This window comes from Macrobrachium nipponense, chromosome 6 (assembly GCF_015104395.2).
Source record: "Macrobrachium nipponense isolate FS-2020 chromosome 6, ASM1510439v2, whole genome shotgun sequence".
In the NCBI taxonomy this organism is placed as follows: Eukaryota; Metazoa; Arthropoda; class Malacostraca; order Decapoda; family Palaemonidae; genus Macrobrachium; species Macrobrachium nipponense.
Genome location: NC_061108.1, coordinates 44820523 through 44837799, shown reverse-complemented (window position 1 = coordinate 44837799; position 17277 = coordinate 44820523). Strand labels below are relative to the sequence as shown.

General features: G+C 46.6%; 1 protein-coding gene across 1 annotated transcript in view; it reads left to right on the top strand.

Moving 5' to 3' along the window:
• The first annotated feature begins 2380 nt into the window (after positions 1 to 2380).
• The window catches only part of LOC135216172 (uncharacterized), a 72993-nt gene continuing 58096 nt past the window's right edge, over positions 2381 to 17277 (top strand). Inside the window, exon 1 of the mRNA XM_064251300.1 lies at positions 2381 to 2519. The gene's annotated coding sequence lies outside the window, so the exon portion shown is untranslated. The remainder of the gene's footprint in view (positions 2520 to 17277) is intronic.

Here is a 17277-nt window from a genome sequence, read left to right as displayed (position 1 = left end):
TTTTTTTTTTTTATTAATTGTGCACAATCAACATCACGCGACATGCTACATTTTTAATCATTTTTTATTTAAGACTCTGCAATGAAATTGTGAGGGCCAGAGAGTAATTAAGACAAGTAGCTGGATACTGATGATTTATTATGTTGCTGTTGTTTTTGATTAAGCTGACCTTGTGTCAGCACGGGCTCTCGCTCACCTAGCAGCCCGTAAATATATATTACGTTGTTGTTGTTGTTTAAGATTAAGCTGGCCTTGTGCCAGCACGGGCTCTTGCTCACAGAGCAGCCCGTAATTCATATTAGTATGAGATGTGAGATGCTTAGGATATGCAATCTTTATTGGTGATCAATGAATGATGTGGTGAAGGTGATTTGATATTGAATGAAGGATTTGATGGGCAAGGTTGAAACCCTTTAAACCCTAAGGTACCCTTCAGTCGTAGGAAAAGCTGGATAGTAGCAAGTGTTGGCTAGTAGGAGAGACCAACAGATTGGAAGAATGAAGGTTTGAGTTGTAGGCACAGTTAGCTAGTAAGGTAGCTCGTGAATTTCTGAGACATGTTCCTTTTCCGGTCCGCTTTCTTTGGGTGTGTGTTGTCTGGTGAGTGTGGTGGATGGATAGTGATGAGCGTGAGGGGAGGGTGATGAAGGAGGCAAGAGGTGAATGGGGATGTCTGTTAAAGAGGTTTGTCTTTTTTGTCTTGCATGTTATGTGGGTTAGGTTGGGATGTGGTAGTGGTCGTGATTGTTGGCATCATGTGCTGTCAGTCAGGGTTGTGTTCTGTTCCTACCTAGGTGGTGGGTAGGAGCATAGGAAACCTGCTAATTCATGGGTGTTTGCTAGAATGTGCTTTGTGATTTGAGTGGTTGTGCGTTCATTTTTTCCTATGTACCTATCTCTTAGTTGCTCCGTTTCTGGACAGTCTAAGAGGTAGTGTTTCTAGAGGTTCTTCTGGAATTCTTTCGCAGTACTTACATGGCCTGGGATCGCCTACTATCTTTTGCCAAGTGCATTGGTATCCCAGCCTTAGACGATGAATTATGACTGCTAGTGCTCTTGACATATCTTTGGGAATGTCATGTGGTTGCAGACTGGTGGTGTCTACATACCACTTTGCAGTGTTAGAGCCTCCAAAGACCGCTCTCCTGACTTTGCTTTCTTCTTGCACTTGACAGTATGCTGAGGCTTTGCTTTTAAGTTGAGTCAGTGAGTGGCTGATTTTAATACCTATGTTGTTAATGTGCAACCCACTCTTTGCTAGGGAGTCTGCTTCCTCATTTCCTTGGATTCCTATGTGACTTGGAATCCAGTTGAGAGTAATCTGTCTGTTTCTGATTTGGTGGATGTTAGCAATTGCCCATATACTTGTCAGGAGTTTGATATTTTCTTTTGCCTTTGCATATTACAAAGGAACTGGGTTGACATAGACGGGTGCGGACGGAAATGCAGTGTCCGTCACGCACGCACGAACAAACGTAAACAAAAAGGGACAGGGCCCCAGATGTGACGAAAAAAATACATGAATAATCTTACATAGAGGGAACGGATTCCCGACCTAGAATATACATCAAAAGAAAGGGCGTAAAATGCTCTACAGAATGGTTAAAGGAACAACGCGGCTTGATGATGAGATGCAATAAAAATATAGAAAAAAGCGTTGTCCTTACAAAATTATCGTTATGCTAATGTCATTACTAAATTTTATGCCTTATAGGCATCTACGTCTTTTAATTGGCTGTTACTTCAGATATAATACACAATCAATCATTGGCTGTTACTTCTCGAGTAACATTTTCGTAGATCACTAAGCCAACATGCAAACCGTTCATAAAAACCAAATAAAGAGCACCTGTCCTGTAAAATAATGGGGCATACGAGCATTAGCACTATAAATCTATCGATCACCAGTTGGCACAGGCGAACGTAATAACCCATTTGTTTATTATCTTGTTCCCCCACGACTCTGTCACCAGTTTGTTTTGACTGGTGTGTTACTGTCATTTCATTGACTGTATGAGCAATAGCCTAGACATTCAGGCAGAGAGTGTTGTGTGTGATCGTATATTTGTTTAGTTTACGATGTGCAATAGTTTCTGTGACTGGATGGATCTACCCAATCAATGACAGCTTAACTAAATTAGCGGTATATCCAAACCTACGAAAATGTGCCTAACATTTTGGAATCGTCGCAAAAAGCACTCGTGGATTTGGAGTCGTCCTGTTTTTTTTGATATGTAATGGTAGACCCTAATGTCCTCATTTGAAATCTGTGTATGATTTATATATTGCATATATTGAATAGTCTACAATTATGAAGGTTTATGTGGTAACACTTCTACTCCGTCTAGTTTGTTTACATCAACATGGCGGATTACAGTGACACTACTGAAGGCAGACGAAAATGGTTTATACCCTTAGAGAAAAAAATCCTGACAGCTCTTATTGAACAGCACAAAAACGTGGTAGAGAGTAAAAAGAGAGACGGAGCATCCAATCGTGAAAAAGAACAAGTGTGGGAGGTAATTGCTGCACAGTTTTCAGCTCATCCTTCAACTCAGCCAAGGAGCAGCCGGGAGCTAAGACGCTGCTGGGAAAATATGAAAGCTAGAGCCAAAAAAGGCATTGGAAAGGTCAGGATTGTAGGTATGCGAGTAGAAAAGTCAAGCATGCACGTACCCTGTCCATGTCACAGTTGTCACTTCAAGTGTCACCAAAGTCTAGGTTAGAACCGTGGGAGTGGGAGTCGCCTTCGTCAGAAGTGGGTCTGTTTCATGAGAGTGGCGGCAAGTCTAAATGTAGGCCTTAGGTACCCTAATGTTCACATTCTGGTCTTCATCACAGATGTAGGAATAGGCTAAGTAGTTGACATGGCCATTAGGTATAGCAGTCATTTAGCTAGGTAGCCTATTATAGGGTAAAAAACCGCATGGTACAGGGGTGGACCATGTACGATCAATGTGTGCAACCCCCAAAAAAGTACATTATAACGCGTCCTGACATCGGAGATGGGCATCAGACGCGACTTCTTGTTGGTGAGAAACGGAGCTAAAGACCTCTACTCCGGTGTCGGACGCGTTATACCTAATGTACTTTTCTTGGGGTTGTACACATTGATCGTACATGGTCCACCCCTGTACCATGCGGTTTTTTTACTCTATATAGTAGACATCAAACTCTCGTGAATACCTAGGTACCTAGTGAGCTTATAGCATTACTTAGGCAAGGTTATGTAAATTACCTAAAACTTGTTAGTCACTTACTTAGTGCCAAATATAGCTAGTCATAGGCTAATGTAATACTTGGTTTTCTCTCGAGGTAAATTAGGCTACCTGTAACCACAGTTGTTCCTACAAGAATACAAACTCGCCTTTCTAACGACATAATAGCTATCCTAGTAGATTCACTTCATCCATGCATTTCATGCCCAGCGCTGTCCCTTATGATGCTCCTGCTTGGCTGTTGATAGCCAATCATGGCTGGAAAACTCTGTCTCTCGAGAGTTCTCGTAGTTAACATCTAGCCTATGTTCCACATCTTTCAAACATTATCCAACATCTTTCAAACATTATAACATTCATTAAACCTCAATTTTTTGTACATGAACTTTCCTGTCAGATATATACTTAGCTATACGTCTCTGACGTCACGACAGAATTCAAACTCGCGGCACACGCTACAGGTAGGTCAGGTGATCTACTTACCCGCCGCTGGTGGCGGATGTAAGAACCAATCTCCCTTTCCAGCCAGAATTTTTCTGTCGCCGGTGACGACTACACCTGTGGTTGTTACCTCCTGACAGCTTTATTCATTTCTCGTTGCCGTGGATTTATTTGGACTGACTTTCGGTGAAGTACCTGATCTTGTTGGCTTGGCATACGCATTTGTGGATTGTTTTTGGATATTGATTTGGATTTTTCTTTGATTTCGAGATGTCTGAGTTAGAGGTTAAGAAATCTTCTATGATTTAGAGTGTGCGCTATGGATGAATGCAAGGTGAGACTACCGAAAGCTACGGTAGATCCTCACACAGTTTGCTTTAAATGTAGAGGTAAAGAATGTTCTTTGATAACCCGTGTAATGAGTGTGAGAAGTTGGATGAGGGTGAATGGAAGGCTCTTTCTTCCTACTTGAGGAAGTTAGAGAAAGACAGGTGAGAAAGGCTTCTTCTAGGAGTTCTAGTAAGTCTCGTATTAGCGAGTTAGAGAAAATCCTGTTGTAGCATTAGAACCTTCTCCAGTTTCAGCTCCTGCGCCTGCATCGAACCTAAGGATACGACTACGGAAGTGGCAACCATGAGAGCCACGATCCTTAGCATGGAAAAGAAGATCCGTTTGTTGCAAGGTAAGAGTAGTGAAGGTGAATTGTGCAGTGACCCCAGTGCAGTGGAGGGTGCGTCTGATCGGCTCCTTAATGCTTCCAGGCCTAGACCTCTTCCAGACTCCCAGTCCCAGTGGAGGAGGAAAGTCAAAAAGCCGCAGGAAGGTTAGGGAGAACTCCCACCGATCAGGCGTCCCCTCGGTAGATCCTGATGCTCGTACCCAGGCTGCCCTTGTTCGCGCAAAGAAGGAGGTATTGCGCCAATGCTTCTCTTCGTCTTCCTCACCTTCTCCTAGAAGAGGATGGAGCGCCTCGGATTCTTCACGACCGCTGAAGAGAGCCTGGAAGGCGCCTGGCTCCTTCCTTCCAGCCCGGAAGTTTTTCCAGAAGAGCCGGAAGTAGAGATCAAGAAACCCAGGAGGGAGCAGGAGTTCTCGCCTCATAGTAGGCTTCGAGCCTCTTCTCCGGTGGAGGATTTTACAAGATCTCCAGCTCGAATTCTTGCGGGACTGCAAGCGCAGATTTCGGCACTGGCGGGCTCCTTGGCAGGAGGAACGCGTCGGAAAGACGTCTCTCTCCCTGTCAAGAAGTCTAGGATTCCTTCACCTGTCTTACCGTCTCAGTCAGAGTCGGTTCTCTCTCCTTTATCAGCGGATGGAAGGAGGCGCTCTTCCTCAGCAGGCGCTTGTCGTCTTCCAGGCAGCAATCGCCCAAGAAGCTTTCTCCTGGTGACAATACATCTCTCCAGTAGGAAGGGATCTAGCGACTAGTAGGCGTTCGTCTAAAGGACAGGCGTACAGCCTACGCCTCTCCTGCGCTCTTTTACGAAGATCCTTCATTCTCCGGATAAGAGAGCCTACTCTTTGATGGATTCGTCTAGAGACAGGATCTCGCCTTATGTTAGGCGCCTTGAGCCTAGTAGGCGCTACTCCCCAAGTAGACGCTCTCCCGCTCCCAAGCGTGGTGCGGAGGATAGGCGCTTTTCTCCTGATAAGCGCGGCTCTACTTTTTAGCCGCGATTCAGGCAGGCGCGTGAGCCTGAAAGATATGTCTCTTCTGGGAGACTACCTTTTGAAGAGACACATAAGTCGGGAGCGAAGTTTTGTGGAGCATGGTAGACGCCGGTCTCCTAGTAAGCGACCTTCTCCAGACCTTCGCTCTCCTGTAAGTAGGCGCCAAGAGCCTAGTAGGCGTTCGCCTCATGGTAGGCGCAGCTCGCCTGGCAGCCGCTCTCCTTTGAACAGGCGCATGGATCCTGAGAGCGCCTTGAGCATAGTAGGCTCTCCTCTCCTAGCTGGCGCTCCCCCTTTGGAAGCCCGGAATTCTAGGAGTAGGATTAAGGAGCAAAGAGCACGCACTCATCAGAGTAGGTGGGAAGGACTCATTCGAGAGGAGCTCTCCAGAAACTTTGGCTTCCCTGATAGGCGCCAGTCTACTACTAGACACTCTCTGGGACAGGCGCATTTCTTTAGAGAAGGCTAACTGCACTCGTAAAGAAGCGGAGGGTTCTTCAGTGGATGAAGTTGAACCTTCAGAAGAGGATTTGGTGAAGGACTCGTCAGTTTCGTCCTACAAGATCCTTACAGATCTACTTCTTCAAGAGTTTGGAGACTCCCTTACTCCCGTCGCTCCTCCGTCTCCTCTCTCTTTATTCTCGACTTCGAAGAAGACGAAAGTTTCCTCTTGTGTGAGGATGAAGCCAACCATCTCAATGAAGAAGGCTTTGAGAGGTGTTGGTGATTGGCTGCTTTAAGGAAGAAGGAAAGGGAAAACTGTGGTTCTTTTCCTTTCCCTCCTTCCAAGCTTAGGGCAGACTCGGATTTTGGTACGAGGTCTGGAGAACCCTTAGGTCTGGGTCTTCCTTCATCGGCGGATGCGGACTTCTCTTCTCTGGTGGATGCAGCACGACGCTCGGCTCTTTTCGTCGGCTAAACGACCTGGGCTATGAACGAGCTTGACCACCTGCTGAAGGGAATGTTTAGAGTATTGGAAGTCTTCAACTTCCTTGACTGGTCTTTGGGGTCTTGGCTAAGAAGACTCAGAACCCGGATGCTATTTCGCCAGAAGATCTAAACAGTGTTCTAACGTGCATTTGACAAAGCAGTTAGAGATGGATCGAGCGAAATAGCCTCCCTCTTTGGAGCAGGGATCCTTAAGAAGAGATCAGTCTTCTGCTCTTTTCTGACGAAGTCTGTTTCGCATGCCCAAAGAGCCTCTCTCCTGTATTCGCAGCTCTCGCCTCTGCTTTTTCCAAAGAAGATAATCCAGGACATCTCAGGATCTATCTCTGCGAAGGCGACTCAGGACATGCTCGCACAGTCGGCACGGAAGCCTAAGACCTCCTTCCAGACGAAGACTAAGAAGGAGACTCCAGCTAGACAGGAGCCCTTTCGAGGGGGCCCCCCTTCTAGAGCCTCTACCTCGAGAGGTAATAGAACTTTCAAGAGAGGTAGATCCTTCTCACGCTCTGTCAGAGCTAAGAAGTAGGGAAGTAGTCCTCCAAACACCAGTAGGTGCCAGACTTCTAAGATTCTCGGAAGCCTGGACAAAGAGAGGAGCGGACAACTGGTCCCTCTCTATAATAAGGAAAGGATATCTGATTCCTTTTACGGAAAGACCACCGTTGACAACGACTCCGAGGGAGTTGGTGGCCAGGTACAAGGATTACCCATCATGAGCCTTGCTTTAACACAAAGCAGTGGAACAAATGTTCGAGAAAGAGGCTATAGAGCTAGTGAGCGACCCTTGCTCAGCGGGGCTTTTACAACCGCCTTTTTCTAGTTCCAAAAGCCTCAGGAGGATGGAGACCGGTTCTGGATGTAAGCGCCCTGAATTTCTTTGTAGAGAAAACGGAGGAAGTTCGCCATGGAGACGACATCCTCAGTGTGGCGGGCCCTTCGGCCAGGGGACTGGAATGTGGGGTCCTTAGATCTTCAGGACGCTTACGTTCCATGTGCCTATCCATCCTTCGTCAAGGAAATACCTCAGGTTCATGATGGGAGGAAGGATATTCCAGTTCAGGGCCTTGTGCTTCGGCCTTTCAACAGCCCCTCAGGTCTTTACAGGCCTAATGAAAAATGTAGCAAGATGGCTACATTGGAGGGAGTCAGAGTGTCCCTTTACTTGGGACGACTGGCTGATCAGAGCCAAGTCTCGGGAAGATGTTTGGAGGACCTACAAAAGACTCTTTTCATGGCAAGTTCTCTGGGACTTTTGGTGAAACTTTCAAAAGTCTCAGTTGATCCCCAGTCAAGATCGTATCTATCTGGGGATTCGGATGGCTTCTCTGGATTTTTCGGGCTTTTCCGTCTCCAGAACGGATAGCCCGAGGGTCAGAGAAAGTCAAAGCCTTCCTAGAGAAAGAAGTATGCACAGCGAGGGAGTGGATGAGTTTGTGGGGACACTCTCCTCGTTGGAGCAATTCCTTTCTCTAGGAAGGTTGCACCTCAGACCTCTCCAGTTCTTTCTCCATCGAAACTGGAGGTGTCGTTCACAAAACCTAGAGTTCTCCTTCGAGATTTCAAAGGAAATCAAGAAGGACCTCTCTTGGTGGGCCAACCCTCTCAAGTTTGCAGAAGGGATGTCCCTTCACATTCCGAACCCCAACCAAGTGTTGTATTTCCGACGCCTCGGAAACAGTTGGGGAGCGACGCTCGGCTCAAGAGGAAGTGTCAGGCACCTGGAACAAGGACAGGTGACCATGGCACATCAACAAGAAGGAGCTGATGGCGGTTTGGCTAGCTTTGAAAGCTTTCGAGCCCCACGTCCTAGCTTCAACAGTTCAGATCAACTCGGACAACACCACGGCCCTGGCTTACATCAGGAAGCAAGGGGGGACTCACTCTTTCTCCCTGTACGAGACAGCAAAAGAACTTCTGCTTTGGGCAGAAAAAAGGAAGATTTGTCTCCTTACCAGGTTCGTACAAGGGAGAAAGAACGTTCAGAGCAGACCATCCTAAGCAGGAAAGATCAAGTTCTGCCGGCAGAGTGGACTCTGCACGAAGATGTTTGCCAGGACCTGTGTAAGCTTTGGGGCAAACCTCATATAGACCTCTTCGCCACAGCCAAGAATATGAGGATAGCCAACTACTGCTCTCCGATATCAGGACCCGAGGGCAGTGTCGATAGACGCGTTCCTACTAGATTGGAAGGGTCTAGACACGTATGCTTTTCCTCCATTCAAGATACTGGGAGAGACTCTAAAGAAATTTGCAGAATCGGAGGCAGCAAGGATGACGCTTGTAGCCCCGTTCTGGCCCGCACAAGTATGGTTCACAGAGGTACTGGAATTGGTTAGTAGATCTTCCGAGAACATTACCACAGAGGATCGATCTGCTCAGACAACCCCACTTCGAGAGGGTATCACAAAAACCTCCCCGCTCTAGATCTGACTGGCTTCAGACTGTCAAAAGTTTGGTCAGAACGAGAGGCTTTTCGGCAAGAGTTGCAACGGCTATAGCAGCAGCAAGAAGGCCTTCTACACTTAGAGTCTACCAATCGAAGTGGGACGTCTTTCGGCGATGGTGTAGGAACCATCACTTTTCCTCTTCCAGTACCTCTGTGACACAAATAGCAGACTTCTTACTTTTCCTTAGGGAAGAAAGTGGATTGGCGGTATCAACCATTAAAGGCTATCGTAGCATGCTATCTGCAGTGTTTAGGCACAGAAACTTAAGCATTTCAGAAGATAAGGACCTTCATGATCTAATAAGATCGTTTGAAACATCCAAGAAGGTTTCTCCAGGGGTTCCGAGTTGGAATCTGGATGTAGTGCTACGTTACCTAAGGTCCAATAAGTTCGAACAACCGCCTCAGTCTGCATCGTTTAGAGACCTCACGAACAAGAACAATTTTCCTCATGGCATTGGCTTCCGCAAAAAGGGTTAGTGAACTCCATGCACTAGAAGGAAATGTGGAGTTCAGAGGAGATGCAGCTATCTGTTCATTCCTTCCTTCGTTCTTAGCCAAGAACGAGAACCCTCAACTCCTTGGCCTAGGAGCTTTGAAGTACAAGGATTGTCTGCATTAGTAGGCGAGGAAGCAGAGAGGTCTCTTTGCCCAGTAAGAAGTTTGAAATTCTATCTACAGAGAAAGAAACAACTTAAGGGCAATGATGTCAACCTTTGGTGCTCTGTAAGAGATCCAAGGAGGACAATTTCGAAGAATGCGCTTCTTTCTTTATCAGAAGCCTGGTGAAAGAAGCGCATGCGATATGTGAGGAAAGTCAATACAAAGTTCTTAAGGTCAAAGCTCATGATGGTAAGAGCTATTGCCACGTCATTGACTTTTAATAAAAACATATCCCTGAGTAATATTATGAAGGCAACATTCTGGCGTTGCAACTCAGTCTTTGCAAACCACTATCTGAGAGACGTCAAAATTACGTATGAAAAGTGCTTCGGGTTAGGCCCGTACGTATCGGCGGATTCGGTGCTGGGGCAGGGAGCTGAGACATATCCTTAGTAGTAATATATTTTTTCCCCTTGTTAGGTTGTAAGTTTTTGGTTGTTTGAAAGAACATGCGGGTAGGCATGTTTTTCATTTCGTAGTGCTAACAATGATTAGTTTGGTTAGGTGATCGGTGTATGTTTGAGCTCCTTGCAATGATAGTGATTAGGTTCTGTCATATAAGTGGGCGAATCCCCGTTGACAGATCCTGCTCGGATTCTATCAAGTAAGCGGACAACCAATCCTTTGATAGACCCAAAGAGTCTGTCAGCTGTAGGTCACGCCCTCGCTGAAGCTCTTAAGGCAACGCAGACTCATAGACAGTAACTACGAAGTCTTCTGCCTAAACAGGTAAGAACCAAGGTTGTTTTTACATCCTACAACTAGTGTTGTTTTCCCCTTTTTTCCATATTTATATTGCTGTCTCTTTCCCTCCACCAAGTGTGTCAATCAGCTAAGTATATATCTGACAGGAAAGTTCATGTACAAAAATGTTATTGTTAGTATACAATAAGGTTTTGTACATACTTACCTGGCAGATATACGATTGATGGCCCGCCCAGCCTCCCTCAGGAGACCGGTGGAAGGAAAAATTCTGGCTGGAAAGGGAGATTGGTTCTTACATCCGCCACCCAGCGGCGGGTAAGGTAGATCACCTGACCTACCTGTAGCGTGTGCCGCGAGTTTTTGAATTCTGTCGTGACGTCGAGACGTTATAGCTAAGTATATATCTGCCAGGTAAGTATGTACAAAACCTTATTGTATACTAACAATAACATTTTTACCAGCAGAAAAGGAGCGTTTTGCAATTTCATCACTAAATCGAGCCAATGATTTAAGGATTATAATGATATAAGAATTATGGACTTCAGTAAACTTAAAGCTAAAATATTTATAGTGAAACGTAAAATTCTTTAATATGAAATATATTCTATCATGCCTTACATGAGATTGCAGTGCATTCATCATTTATCAATTTATTGGCGTGTGTTTCATACAGTTTCGTAACTTAAATGTCATGGAAGACAATGCTACCAAAAATATTATATGCAGGGCTATCAGCATGAAAATAAGTAAAAGATTAAGAATATTAATCTCTCTCTTATCTCCGTGTAGTCAGGTCATCATCGGGGTCACACCCATCCATAGAAGAAGTTTATGGTGGGGAAAAGAATATTAAGATTTCATTATCATCTCTATCATTATCACCATCTCCCTTTCATATCTTATAGTGAAAATTTCTATATGAAAAATCGTTACTTAGATATTGAGACCATAAGGAAGAAATTTATTCATCCCATTGATTTTTCTTTTGCTACAATCAGTCCTCCTATATCCCTCTCATTATTCCTTTTTTTTAAAAATTATACAATTATGATTTTCTTCGTAAATCTTATATCATCGTAATTCTTAAATCATTGGCTCGTTGATGTTTGCCTATGCAATTGGAAACACTACTTTTTTGTGGGTAAACTGAGGTGTAATGAAAGTTTAACTTTTGAAAGAGGAGAGGTGGAACATACATCCTGTCTATGTGAGCTCTCTCAAGAGACTGAGAGTTTCACGTTCCAGCCCTGTAATTGGCTTATCAACAGCCAATCAGGAGCGTCGTAAGGAACTGCGCTGGGTATGAGATGCACGGGTGAAGTGAATCTGCGATAGTAGGTAGTAGTAGGTACAAACCTCAAGGTCTTTACATAGTGTGCAAGCTGAAGCAGCCTATTTACCTAGTTAACTTTCAAGCAAGGTTGTTAACTATGGATGGTAATGGGGAAGCTTGGTCCACTGTCAATTAGCACTCATATTTGCTTTCAGCTGCTGTGGTATGAAGAAGTCTTCCCTTATCTGTTCGACTGCCATTTGCTCTCTGTTTAAGTTTTTCTTTATTTTTGAAATATTTTTGTATTGATTGTTTGTTTTTTTATTTCTTATATACAGACCCTTGAATCACGTTAGCACTTTTTGGATTAGAAACTATTGGGTTAGTACCTACAGTGCACCTCATGCAGAGGGTCACTGTAGGTGTTACTTAAGGATCTTTACAGTGTCCCTTCAGGCCCTAGCTGCACCCCCTTTCATTCCTTTTTCTTTTGCGTCCGTTCATGTTCTCTTTCTTCCTTCTTAACTTTCCATCCTCTCCTAACAATTGTTTTTCATAGTGTAACTACAAGGTTTTCCTCCTGTTACACCTTTCAAACCTTTCTACTCTCATTTTTTCCTTTCAGCACTGAATGACCTTATAGGTCCCCAGTGCTTGGCCTTTGGCTTAAATTATATATTCCATTCAGGCCCTGTCCAGGGAAGGGCAGTGCACATTTTCAGTTTTTATCCACTAGCCTATTGAGGTTGACCCTCTCTTATTATTGTGTCACACTGTGATGTGAGTGTACCTAATAAAAACACAACAAACCGACTCCTGTTTCCCTCTCCGGGTGAACCGAGAGCCTTTGAACTTGTTGATCACTTTTAGGCTATGATGGGGCCTGCTGGCATCTGCTCCGACCATGACTGTGACCGCCTTACTGGCCACAGTTTCTGCTAGCTGTAGGACTGCTTCTACTTCCTTGGTGACCCCTCATGCAGCATCGGGCATGTGTTCCTATATGCTGCTGTGTACATTATCTCTGGGTTTTGTTCTCTACACACTGTTGTTGAAGGCTGTGCTTGACATTGACAGGAAGAGGAAAAGGAAGTCATCATCTTCATTTTGTCTTTGTTGTCTTCATCTTTGCTCTTTGTTGTCGAATTCCGTCGCCTCTTCCCTTTCTTCTTCTATAGCTAGCTAGTGGAGGAAAAGGAAGGTTGCTTTGTCCTCCTGGGGGGAAGTCTCATTCTCATCGAGCTTCCAGCAGCTAGCCCTTTGTTTTTGTAGGGAGGGTCAACTGTCTATTGCTAGTGAGAGTATCGCTACTCCCATTGCCTAGTATGGGTGGAACCCGCTCCCCGGTAATCAGGAACCCTGGTGTACCGTGTTACTAAACCAGATAGCCTGCCTAGCTGGGCCACCAGTACTGGCCTCAGTAGCCTGCCTACCAAGGCTACTGGTACCAGGCTGGTCTCTCACTATCGGTACTGCAGTACTGCTGCTTCTGTTGCTAAGTGTTCTTTGGACCCCACCCCTGATGTACGGTACCAGCCCCAGTAGGCCTCCTACCCTGGCTATTGGTACCAAGCCGCAGTCTCTTGCTAGTGGTACCTCGAGTACCACTGTTCCCGTCGCTGAGGACACGGGTGCAACCGATACTCAAGTTCTCTGGGCCCCTGGTGTATCCCCTGGTGTACCAATACTGTCCCTAGGACCCAGCCCCAGCATAGTCCAGCAAGAGAAGGTGAGCAGAGAGCATGCACGTGCTCCCCCTCACCCCCTCCAGCTTTTAAAGAGAGCGTCCATGGTTCTTGGGACAGTGGCCCACCCTGACTGGCCTAGTCACTCAGATGAGGCTAGAGAAGGTCCCCTGCTCAATCTTCTCTCATAGAAACCTCAGCTTCTAAGAAGATTGGAGCACTCTTATGGAACAGCCCCCATCACATTCATGTGAGTGGGACTGCTCTCCCTAACCCAGTGGTCATCGTCACTGCGGGTTGTGATGACCGCTCAGGCGGTTTGCTTGCTAGCTTGAACTTCAGTCTTCAACAAGCTGTGCAGGAGAGCTTGTGATCCCTCACCTAGTCTCCTCCTCCTTCTTGTAGTTTTTTCTAGAACAGAAGCCAGACAGGTTCAGTGTTCGGGACCAGGACTGTTCTCGCTCCCATCCCAGCCCATCACACGGAGGCCCGTGTTTCTGCTCTGGTCCTCGGATGAGACAGGACATACACATGAATGATCAGGAGAACACTAGGGGGCTTTGGTGAGTGTTCCTCTCCTACAGACAAAGGGACTTGGGATGACCAGGTCGTGGAGGGATATGAGTGTCGTATGCCCCAAGACATGAACAATACCGAGTTGCAGAGGCTTTTTGTCGAGATCATTAGAATTATACATTATTTTTATACATTCAACTTCCCTGTCAGATATATACTGAGCTTTAGACTCCGTCGTCCCGACAGAAATTCAAATTTCGCGGCACACACTACAGGTAGGTCAGGTGATCTGCCGCCCTGCCCTGGGTGGCAGGACTAGGAACCATTCCCATTTTCTAATCAGATTTTCTCTGTCGCCGGTACTGTCAACATCGTTGTTGGTACCTCCTGACAGGATTCTTTTTTCATCGCAATTGATCTTCTAGACCGACTATTGGTGACGTACTTGGATCGTTGTATTGGCATACGCTATCGTGGACTGTTTTCTTGATAAATATTCACTTTTGGATTGTTCTGTGATGTCTGACTCGAGTGTTGTTGTGAGAGTGTGTGTGAATGAGGGCTGCAGGGTGAGGATGCCGAAGGCTTCGGTAGATCCTCACACTGTATGCAGGCGTTGTAGAAAGTATGAATGTTCTTTTGCTAACACCTGTAAAGAGTGTGAGAGTTTGAGTGCTGAAGAATGGAAGGATCTTACTTCTTATATGAAGAAGCTAGGAAAGGATAGGCTGAGGAAGGCTTCCAAAAGCCGTAGTAGATCTAGGTCTAGCGAACTAGTATCTAGCTTTCTAGCTTCTCCTGCTCTTCATTAATTAATCCTTCTCCCTCTATTTCTGCCCTTTCACCCATTGCAACTCCTGCAGGTTCAGCTTCGGAGATTGCAGATCTGAAGGCTACCCTCCAAAGAATGCAGGTCAAGATGGCGGCATTAGAAGGTAAGAGTGTTTGTGACGTAACAGTGGACAGTGATGTGAGTGTCTCCAGTGTTGTGGAGAGGGGCATCTGATCGGCTCTACAACAGACACAGATCTTTTTCCCCCCTTGAAGAGGAGCTGGGTAGCGCCTGCTCTTGATTCGAGTCCCGAGCGCTTCCCAGAAGAAGCTCCTTTGGTAAGCAAGAGAACCAAGAGAGCCTTTTTGACTCCTGAGGCTATAAGGGAGCCCCAGGCGCCTTCCAGATCGCCCTCCCCTCCTTCTGACAAGGACAGGGATGCGGTTACTACTCAGATCCTACTAAAAATGCAGGAACAGATCTCCTCCTAGTGAGTTCTCTCCAAGAAACCCTACTCGTAGGAAGGATTCCTCCCTTCCTATCAGAGGTCTGCTGCGCACTCAGATGTTCCTCCCTCCAAGCGATAGGCACCAGAGTTCCGAGCTCCTGTTCCGCATTCTTCTTTGAAGAGTGGAGTTACGTTCGAGCTTCCTGAGAATGTTCCCACCTTCTCCCAAGCAACGAACTCCTAGAGATGAGTGGTCTTCTTCAGACCGAGAAGAACCATCTTGGCAAGAAGCGCCAGGCAGGCCGAAGCCCCTTCCAGCAGGAGGATTTTTTCCAGGCGAGAGGAGCCTAACGGGCGCGAGGATTTTTCTAGGCACAAGGCGCCTTCAAAGCGCGAACAGACAGCCAAGAGCGAGGAACCTTCTATGCAAGTAGAGCCTAGCAGGGCATAAGGATCTTTCCAGGTGCGTGGAACCTTCCAGGCGCGAGGCACCTTCCAGGAGCGAGGAGCCTAGCAGGCGCGCGGAACCTCCCACACAAGCGGAACGTTCCAGGCGCGAGTCGCCTTCCAAGGGCACGCGGAACTTTCCAAGCGCGAATCTCCTTCCAGGCGCGCAGAACATTCCAGAAGTGCGGAACTTTCCAGGCGCGCGGAACCTTTCAGGCGCAAATCGCCTTCCAAGAGTTCTTCTCCTCACAAGCGATCTCCTGCTAGATCGGAACTTCAGACTTCGGCAAGACCTGTTGCATCTTGCGAGAACTAGAAAAGACTAATGGTTCTCTTCCAATGGAACATTAGAGCGTCTTTTCGGCCAGCCCTTCCCCGGATAGAAGCCCTCCTACTTCAGATCGTGTGCGATCCACAAAGGACTTACCCTTTTTCACGGGATCGTTCTCCTTCAGCTGGACTCGAACCAGAGGATATCTCGGAAGACGAGTCTCCAGCTAATGAAGGACTGTCTAATTACAAGACGTTAACCGCACTTTTGCTCCAGGAATACAGAGAATCGCTGAGCCCTGCCGCTCCTCCTTCTCCTCGATCGCTATATTCAAGTAACAAGGCCTCTAAGTCCTCTTCATTCTTGAAAATGAAACCGGCCATTTCAATGAAGAAGGCTCTACAGTCTCTCGGTGCTTGGATGAACTCCAAGAAGGACTTGGGAAAGACTGTCTTTTGTATGCCTCCCACCAGACTGACAGGTAGGAGAGGCATTTGGTACGAAACGGAGAGACCAATTGGGCCTGTCTCTTCCTGCTTCTGCAGAGTTCGGACTTCTCGAGTCTGATAGACTCTGCCAGGAGACACGCCTTATCCTCTGCACGGGCGACTTGGAGCTTGTCTGAATTAGACCACCTCCTCAAGGGACTCTTCCACGTGTTGGAAGTGTTTAATTTCTTGGACTGGTCCCTTGGGGTGATGGCTAAGAAGTCTCAGGACTCGGAGGGCCTCAGCCCAGAAGTGCTTCATAGCATTCTGGCCTGTATTGACAAGGCAGCCCAGGATGGCTCTGGAGAAGTGAACTTCCCTTTTTGGAGCGGTGATATTGAAAAAGAGAGCGGTGTTTGGCTCTTTTTTGACCAAGGCTGTTTTTCCTTCTCAGAGCAGCTCTTTACTGTCGCTCCTTTAATCTGAGCATCTGTTCCCTTCTCACTTAGTGAAGGAGATTTCTCACTCACTAACTGAGAAGCGACCCAGGACCTTCTTGCCCAGTCAGCAAGAAAGAGCAGAACGGTTTACGACGGCTGCTAAGAAAGTTTCTCGTCCGTATCAGCCGCCCTTTGTTTCGTGGAGGTCCTACGACACGACCCTCCTTCAAAAAGAAGAGTACCGATAAACGAGGAAGGTCAGCCTTCCGTCCCTTTAAAAAGGGAAAATGATGTGCAGAACCTCCAAACACCGGTGGGCGCCAGGCTCCTGGAATACGCGGAAGCCTGGGCCATGAGAGGAGCCGACCCCTCCTGGTCGATGTCGGTTCTGAGGAAGGGATATCTCATCCCCTTCAAGGACAGACCTCCCCTGACTTCAACTCCTCGGGAACTGTCCACTCGTTACAAAGACACTGTGCTGAGAAACACGCTCCTCCAAATGGTAGAGCAAATGTGGAACTAGTTTCGAAGGCTTCGGGGGGGGGGGAGACCGGTTCTAGATGTAAGTACTCTGAATCGGTTTGTAGAAAAAGAGAAGTTCCGCATGGAAACTTCTGCTTCAGTTCTGTCTGCCCTATGTCCAGGAGATTGGATGGTCTCCCTGGACTTACAAGATGCCTGTTTCCATGTTCCCATTCATCCTTCGTCGAAGAAGTACCTTCTTTTCGTAATGAAGGACAAGATTTATCAGTTCAGGGCCTTGTGTTTCAGCCTGTCCACAGCTCCTCAGGTTTTCACGAACCTGATGAAGAACGTAGCGAAGTGGCTCCATTTAAAGGGAATAAACATCTCCCTTTACTTGGACGACTGGCTGATCAGGGCCAGATCGGAGAACCAGTGTTTGG